This window comes from Thermobia domestica, chromosome 6 (genome assembly GCF_964235325.1).
Source record: "Thermobia domestica chromosome 6, izTheDome1.hap1.1, whole genome shotgun sequence".
Classification (NCBI taxonomy): domain Eukaryota; kingdom Metazoa; phylum Arthropoda; class Insecta; order Zygentoma; family Lepismatidae; genus Thermobia; species Thermobia domestica.
In genome coordinates this window covers 38,728,071-38,737,915 of record NC_137459.1, presented here as the reverse complement: position 1 = coordinate 38,737,915, position 9,845 = coordinate 38,728,071, and positions in this window count along the sequence as shown.

Genomic DNA, 9,845 nt, shown 5'->3' with positions numbered 1-9,845 from the left:
TTTTTTACACAGTTGACTTCTTGAATTGTATGGTTGTAATTATCCTGGCAATTTTCAGATACCCTTCTAAGCTTTTCATCGAACTGTGAGGTGATGTCACTCATCGCCTGGATAATAGATTGTTTCGTCTCTTCGGATGTCTGCTCCAATCGTTTACTTAATTCCTGATACTGTTTGCTGGATTCTTCGGATTTTCGCTCCATCGTCTGTTTTAATTCCTCATACTGTTTGCTGGATTCTTCGGATTTCCGCTCCATCGTCTGTTTTAGTTCATTGGACATCTGAGCCAGATTTTGTTCTTGTCGCTGTAGAGCCATTAAGATTTTATCTTCTAACGATAACATTTCGGGTACAACAGGAGCTGTATTTTGTTCTTCGTTACCACTGTCACCAGTTTCTTTTTCCATTGCCTCACCGATCATCATTTTCCTTGTGATTATTCTACCACTTCTAAGTACAGTAAAGTTCGTAGTCATGAACCTTATTACAGAAGTAAATTCACCCTTACTTTATACTTCAGGATAAGAATTTACAAAGATCCCGGGTGAGGTAAACCAAAAATTTTACAACGACTCACCAAAGGTAGTCGTCAACCTGGTTCGGCTAATGATATAAGTAAATCTTGAGTGGTAATAATTGTTTACACATAAAAATATCTTCAATAATTATATACACTATTATTCTCACCTTTTCTATCGAAATTACAAGTCGATGATCGGTATTAAATGGTTTATTAGTTGATACTCTTTTAACGTATTTTCACTCAAACTGTCTTGCAAACATACATGTTGATTAGGTAACTATAAACAACTACATAGCAACGAATTATACAATAATGCATATTTCTTTACATATATTAAAAACATTCTTCTTCTGTTATTTTAAATTAACATTATATCAAGTATATTGCTTGAGTATGAGCACTTTCTGCCCAAGGTACAGGTAATTATTAAACGATACAAAGTATCTCGTTGTATTGGAGCGATGAAAGCCCACATTGATGGAATGTTATTTCCAAGAACAGAAATGCAGAAGCTACTGACAGAAATAAACTACATTCTTCATTAGAAATATGACGAATGATATAAGAGAGATGTTAAATTAAAAGTAGGAATGCAAAATATTTTTTGAATACGAACTGTGTCTTAATTAGGAATACAGCTGGTAAATAATAATATTGGACTACAAAGGTATTCAGAAGTCTTGCTAGAGGAAATATAAATATATTGAGATTATTATTATTATTATTATTATTATTATTATTATTATTATTATTATTATTATTATTATTATCGAATTGAAAATTCAATGGTGCATCTGAAATTAGGTAAAAGATCAGAAAAAAGTACGTGTAGCCAACAAGCGGTAAGAAATGTGTGAAGTATTAAGGGCTTGCATTGAGGGCGCCAGGTCAACATGATTGGGAGCCACTAACATACGATATTGCATTGAGGACGACCCCTTCTGTACACGTCGTTCTTTGTCTAGGCCTTACTGACATGGAAACAAATAAAAAATAATGAAACAAGAAGTATATTATAAACAAAAAATCCTTACTAAAAACTATTATATATATTTTCTCCACTAAATCTCATCAAATTATATATATAGATATATATAATATTAACAACTTGACTTCGGTGAACATTACATTATTCTTATTATATATTAACGGTGCTAACCTAACACGAAGTCTTATAATAAGGATTTAAAAGCGGCTGAAGGACAAATGACAAACATTTTAAACAAGTAGCATTTGTTTGTATTTTCTGTTGCATCTGATCAGATTTTATACGTATATAATTATTTTACATTACAGTATATTTTTGAACAACTTGACTTTGATTAACATTACATTATGATCATTATATTTTAGAAGTACCAATGTTGCATAAAGCCTTACAATACGATAAAAAGAGTGGAAAAAGACATTACTAACAAAAAGTATTTTTGAGATAAACATATTACATTTATTATATTTGAAAAGTACTTACTTAACATGAATCCTTACAAAGAAAAATCTTCATATCTTGTCGATTAAATTATATATATATATATATATATATATATATATATATATATATATATATATATATATATATATATATATATATATAATATGTGATTCGGGTCTAAAGGGGCCAGTGTCACTTTTTGGCAAAAAAATGATATGTTCGTCAAGTTTTAACGCCTATAAATGGATATTTTCTTTTGCAAGAAAAGCAAATGTTAATATGAATAGTATATATACTGCAAACTACTTCGTGTTGACATTAGCCCTTTTAGTCCCAAGTCGCAGATATATAAAGTATGTGAACTTACATTGAAAAATTCTGGCTACTTTAATCTGTTTTGAAATTCTTCCAACTTATATTGGACACAAGTTTATTATCATTTTTTCTTAACTTTCCAAATGCCAAATACGATTGACATTTGTCTCAAACTGCTTACGTGGATTGCAAATTAAAACTGTGAGCCAAGCCACGAAGATAGTTCTCTAAAGGTCTTTGAGCATACTCCTGTACAATAGTACGTACTCGACTTGCAGTTACTCTGTATTTTTTTCTGCTGGTGGCCAATACTTGTCTAGCAACTTCTATTAATTTGATCAACGAAGTGCTCCTTTAACCGTGTATGTTCGACGATAACCGTTTGTGATAAGATAAAATTCGTTGCGCCATATAATTTTATGATAAAATTACGCGCATCTCTTTACTTTATTTCATAGTTCTGCCATATTCACTTTTTAATATTCGGCGACAGTTGTCATCGAAATTCATACAGTTATACGCATAATAATAATAATAATAATAATAATAATAATAATAATAATAATAATAATAATAATAGTAGTAGTAGTAGTAGTAGTAGTAGTAGTAGTAATAACAGAATTACAATATCAATTACGTAAACAATACCTTCGAATAAAGAAAAAATAACTGTCACGCTGGGATTCGAACTCGGGTCACTGAAATGGCAGTTCTCTGATTTCACACTTGATACAAAGATAAGAAAATAAACTAGTAGCTATCTTACATAAACAAAGCACACACTATTTCTACACGTGTTGATGCAATTCAAAGAATGCGAAAATAATGTCTGCCGGCTTTTCTTGAATATACAGTATATAGTGAAATAATACATTACATATACAACAATATTGAGATTAACATATGATGTTCATTGGACAACACGCTCTGAACCAGAGAGGTTCATCTCAGAATGGAGAAATGTTTCGTGCGTCATCTACTCACAATTTTACTTGCGTAAAGACTGGATTCAGTGCTACCAACTGTTGTCAGTGCCGAGAAAAGTTACGTGTAAATTGGGTTGCATCTGTCCAGGCGTTCTCACAACTGCAAATTACATGGACCCCAAGTTATGGAATTAGAGCACTTAGGGGAGAGAGACTTTTGTGGTTGGGTGTACATAGATTTTCCTAACACGAGTAACACTATCTGCTATTGATCTAAAATATTCCAAGTAATTTTTCCTTTTCTTTACCTTTTCTTTACCTTTTCTTTTTCTTTCCTTCTTTCCTTTTATTTCTTACTCCCGAATTTTGCGCCACCTTACTTCAGCAGCCAGGGCCGTTGCCTCGTTCACCCGCACCATGACACGACACTCATCAATACCTACCTGCAACACTTTTCTCTGTTCACATGAATCGTAACTGGGCTGTCGTAATAACTTTGACTAACACTATATACAGATCCACATGTACGTTCTTTCAATACAAATCAGGTGGTGTCCACTGAATACTTTTCATCTAATAAGCATTTTTATATTTCTCATGCTTTTCAGGCTATATCTCAGCCTTTTTTGACGTGAGGCTCTTTTATGGCGGGGTTCTTTTGACTCGGGGCCCCTTTTGGCGCAGGGCCTTTTTCACTCGCGCCCTTTTGCCGGGGGCCTTTTTGACCCGGCATCTTTTGACGCAGGGCCCTTTTGACTCGGGCCCTTATGACCGGGGCCCTTTTGTCGCGAGGCTATTTTGACTCGGGCCCTTTTGTTGCGGGGCCCTTTTGACTCGGGCCCTTATGACCGAGGCCCTTTTGACCCGGGCTCTTTTGACTCGGGCCCTTTTGTCGCGGGGCCTTTTGACCGGGCCCTTTTGACTCGGGCCCTTATGACCGGGTCCCTTTTGACGCGGGGCCGTTTTGACTCGGGCTTTTTTGTCCTCGCCCTTCTGACGTGACACCCAATCGGGCAAACCCGATTCATACGGGGAAAAATAAAATATCGGTCCAACGGGCGATCCAGGATCGATTCTATTTTCTGAGCATTACAGAAAATGCATAGTAGCCCGAAACGTCTCGGACGTGAAAACTATTATTATGATTATTATTAAAAGGAGAGAAAATTACTTGTTGAATGACCTGTATGTATTCTATTCCTATTTTAAATGGTTATTCTTGTTTTATTTATCTGCTTATTGGTTTGCAACACTCAGAAAGAATAGTTTGAGACTTCATTGTTTACCCTGGCCACAGGTACAGCGACTAAGCTTTTGTAATACTGGCAACATCCAACTGGTTGACAAACTGCACGTGGCCGCTAAAAACCATATGACAGTTTTACTGCTGATACGACAAGTTGGTTTAGCTTTGAAAACCACTATATATTCATTATTAAGTATTGGGTTACTTTAACGTAATTCAACGAGTGCTTAGGAAGCACGGTTGCAGTGATATACAAAGTAAAATTGAACTTTTTTTTAAAGATCAATATATATATATATCTTGTTTCATTAAAGGCGAAGTTTGACCTCGTCTGCTTGTCTTCATAGTGAACTACTTTATTTGGACCTAACTCATAACATCGTCCACACATTTTGGAGCATGTAAGTTCAGCCGTTCTGCATTTGAAGTTCCTTCTTTAGGTGCAGCATCCCTTTCAGTTGTAGGATATGATGTGTAGTAGCTCCTCGGGTGCAGGCGGTAGTATGGTGGGCTGAAGAATATATTTGCCATTTAAAAGTCTCCATCCCCATTATGAAGCGTCCAGATTATTTCCTAGCCACTGTTGTAGTTACTGGTACACTCGGAGAAAATGTTGAGGTGCTGCAGCTGACGTTGGAGGCGGAGTTGCTACATTAATTGAGGTAGTTATTGAGGTCTTGGCCACAAGTCAGTTATACTTGTAAACCCTCAGTTGAACTAATGATTTAAAATCACGGCCGTCGTAAAGTTCAATGAGGAACTTCTCTCCCGCTTTTGATATCCTGTCACAATCTGTGTCAGTGGTATTAAATATATTCACCATTTCCTGTAGTTGTGGGCTGCTTTCAAGTACACTCCAAGCCATTTTTTTTATTTTATGTAAATAGCAGTAGTAGTGTCACTTCCATTCTTGGCGTGCACAAAAAGTGTATGCTTTTTCATATTACCAATCTTGTTTTGGATATCTGAAATATTGAATAATCGGCCGCATATGACCCAACGCTGAGCATGAGGAGATTGATGGTTGCTCCATTAGGGATTGTAGTCACAAACATTACCAGAATGTCACTAGCTGAAGCTACCACAATCACTTTCCGTTTACATTCGGCTTTTTGCGAAGCAGTAGCCACTATTAAGGCATCAGCATCTCCCTTGGCTTCCTTCACGTGGGTTCCCTCCTTCTCAAGACGAATTTCCAGTTGTTTTATTAGTTGTATTTTATTTGAGTTGTTTGACAGAAAATCCACTTGACTACATGTAACCACTTTTTCACCTTCAACTAAAATATTTGAACAGATGTTTACTTCCCTTTGGATTTGTTCTTGCTCTTTTGTGGTAGCATCACCATAACCGTCGAAAACTATAGTTGAAAATTTGGTGTAGATAGTTTTCACCTAGCTCACATAGGATTCAACAAGAATTTTAGGAATAATCCAAAGTAATGGATAAAAAGATTGCGATCTTGGTCAAGAATTTTAGGAATGATCCAAAAAATGCACCAAAAGATTGCGATCTTGGCCAATAATTAGTTTTTGGATCAGGGGCTACAAAAGTTTGGAACGGCTCCTAAATCGGATTTTCGTATTTTTTACGGAATAAGCACATTATACTGAGTAAATTGTTAGTTTTGGTTTGGCTACACTGTATGTAGTTCTCAAAATATAGGGCGTACAGGAAAATGTTTGATTCTATGAAATATATTGAATTTTGTGGATCATGAGCCATACAAGTTTTGAAAGGTCCCTTAATCGGGTTTTCGTATTGTTTACGGAATAAGCACATCATACTGAGTAAATTGTTAGTTTTGTTTTGGCTACACTATATGTAGTTCTCCAGATATAAGGCGTACAAGAAAATGTTTGATTCTATGAAATATATTGAATTTTGTGGATCAGGGACCACAAAATTTTTGAACGGTTCTTAAATCGTGTTTTCGTATTTTTTACGGAATAAGCGCATCGTACTGAGTAAACTGGTAGTTTTGGTTTTGTTACACTATATGTAGTTCTCGAGATATAAGGCCTACAAGAAAATTTTTGCCTGAAATATATTGGATCTTTTGATCAAAAAAACTTGTTTGTAGGTAGCTGAACTTAGCCAAAAAAAACTTTTCGAAGCACCATGCCTAAATCCACTATAATTTCATATTCATAGGACAATATTTCTTTGATATCATCAGTAGAAGTGCTCGACTGGAAGAGATCACAGATCAGAGATGGGCACCCTCACTCATTTTTGCCCTCAAGAGGGTCGCCCTCACCCTCACTTTCGTAGATGAAGGTGAGGGTGTCTGAGGGTGAGGGTATCGACTGAGTGTGAGGGTAAGGTAATCGATTGAGGGTGAGGGTGGCTAAGGGTTAGGGTAAGGGAATCGACTGAGGTTGAGGGAGTCTACTGAGAGTGAGGGTGGCTGAGGTCGTGTGTGAGGGAGTCGACTGAGGGTGAGGAAGTCATCTAAGGGTGAGAGTGGCTGAGGGTGAGGGTGAGTGAGGGGTAGCAAAAATGCCCATCTCTGGTCCCCATCAGCATCAGCGACCTTCGGAACGAGAGAAGTATCAACCTTGCTGCTGAAAAACATTTAGCTTCAAATGAACAGTGAGGGCGAGCCCGAGCCACCTATATATATATGGCATATAAATAATTATATACCGTAGATATAATGTATACCTATGTATATTATAATATATAAATTTCAATCACTTGAATGAGAATTATATTTGCCCTTACTTATTATTTAGTACATAAAAATAACTGTCAGTGTGAGGGTGTCAACTGAGGGTAAGGGGGTCGATTGAGGGTGTGGGTGCCGATTGAGGCTGAGGGCGAGGCTGTCAACTGAAGTTGAGGGTGAGGGAGTCGATTGAGGGTGAGGGTGGCTGAGGAGTCAACTGAGGGTGAGGGTGTGTGAGGGTTAGCAAAAATGCCCATCTCTGTTACAGATTGAAGACTTGTTTGTTTTTCTTAATTCCGTGTTTCGGAATAGCGCTGGTGGATAAAGGGCTAACTCGTACTTTAGATACTTGTTTAGATCTTCTTTTGTTTTCATCAGACCCGCTATTTGCATAAACAATTGATTTGTATCTACCGTAACCACATTTTTATGCACCTTAATACATATACCTGTGTACGAAATATGTTTTACTTGGTCAGATCTCTTCAATTTTAAATTTCTAAAATCTTCCTCAACCATTCTCTCTACACAGGCTTTCCCCAAAGTTTCCGCGGAATTGCAATTAACTGAAGCACCAGAAACAACTCCAATCGTGATAGATATTAATTTGTTAGTGTCTACGTCAAATGCACTATGATCATTGAGCCATAGAACAAGCTTCACAAGATCCTTGCATTTGCGTTGTTGCCGGAATTCTAGGATATCGACATATTGTTCGCACGACGGTGAAGAAGCCGCCGAATTTTACGATTCCTTTACACATCCGTAAATGTCCAGGCAGGGAAAGCCAGGGTACTCTCTCCATTATACCTCGGCCTCTCGTAAGTTCTCCAGAGGTTGTAATTGCTCGCATTAATTGTTGTTCCACAATCATATCACTTCATATTCCACTCCAGAATTTGTCACTTCTTGTCGTGAAATAATCTTGAACGGCGAAGTTCTCATATTCTTCTGCAGGGATTTTGGACTCCAAATTTTGCATCTCCTGAACGCATAAATGCACACATTTAGCATAATTTAGGTGACCTGCAGCATATAGATGAGGTATCATACTTTTTACGCTGTGAGGGTGTACTTCCCAATCTCCAGTTCTTTCAGCTCTAATAAACTGAAGAATCAAATTCACCTGCCTAACATACTGTATACAAAGTGCTGAAGTGCGGCTGTCAGATGATAGGTCATTGCGTGCGTTTTCCAAGATTGATGAAAGTGTCACGAGAGCGTTGGATTTGCGGACGTCATCATAACAAACTTCATTTTCCATGAATTCTACGTGCATAGCTTGTATCTCTTGCATATCGGCTGGGCAAAGATCATTTAATCGAGAAAACATGAGCTGGAGTAAGGCCCCTTGAGTAAGAGTGTGCTCTTAAAGCTCGCGCGTGCGCGTGTCTAGTTAACATATGAAGTACTGAAGCTTTAGTATATACCTCACTAAACAGATCAGCTAAGCCACTGCCATCCATGATAGATCCTATCGCCCATAAAGGACATTAGAAGATGAAACTCTCCCAAACGCACAATGTTTTTCAAATCACTTTCTTCCCACGCAGAAGCAGCCATCTCGAAGGTCTTCAAATGTGATAAAGCAAACCTGTTGTTTGTTCTTGTGACAAATATCGAGAGCAAACTGAATAGCTGTGTACAATGCACTCAGACTCTCAGGGTCCAAAGTTGTTATTTTAGTTGTTTTTATAAGTTTTATTTCTTTGTGCGACAGTACATGATGTGAAATGAACAACTCACAATAAAACTTATTCTTTTAACTTCCATTCGAGTCCTATTTGAACTCCGTAGGTCTATTCGTTTGGATTTAAGAGCGATACCAGTGATTATTTGTGTTTCTCCAGCATCCAGTAAATCAGCCACCTGGAATTCCATGAAGCGACTATGGGAGATTAGAGGATTTTTGATATGTTGTTCAGGACATCAAATAGAGCAAATGTACCAATTTTCAGCTTCACACAATTATTTGTAATATTATTACATTAAGTATCTGGGTTACAGGTGCTCACATAATGGTCGCATGAATGGCGGATAATAGTGCAGCGCACGTCACTTAAACACACATAGCTCCATAACTGTTAGTCGTAGATGCACTACAGATATCGATTGAAAGGTAAAAGTTTGCTAAAACTTTTTATCCGGGTAGTTTTACGATATCTGCGATAGCAAAATGTCCATAATCAAGCAAAGAAAAAGCGAGTTGGATTCATTTTGACTTTTGAGGGGTTAAATCGTTTCGTGCGGCCCTGGATGGCGTGTAATTAAAACAATATACAGCTTGTATAGAAGCCCTATTATTTATCTTTCATTTGAGATCTATTTTAGCTTTGTGGGTTTAGCCGTTTGTATGTAACAGCCATTCCAGTGATAACTTCTGCTCTTCTAGCACACCAGACTTTGACCGCCTGGAATTCCACGAAACGATCACGGGAGATTAGGGTACTTTTGATATGTTGTTCAGGACACCCAATAGAACAAATGTGTCAATTTTCAGTTTTAGACTATTTTTCGCACAGTTTGACCCAAATTTTGTCTAAAATGACTGGGCTATGAGGTGAATCATAAATTCAAGAGAACGATGATGAAGGATGGTGCAATGAAGAGAATGGGAGGAAACGGAATCAAAATCACGAAAGCTATGTAGTGCGCTACAAGATTACATATCTTCGGATTGAACCAGAAACCTTTCACGAATTATGTGAATGCTCTAACACTAAGCCTTCATC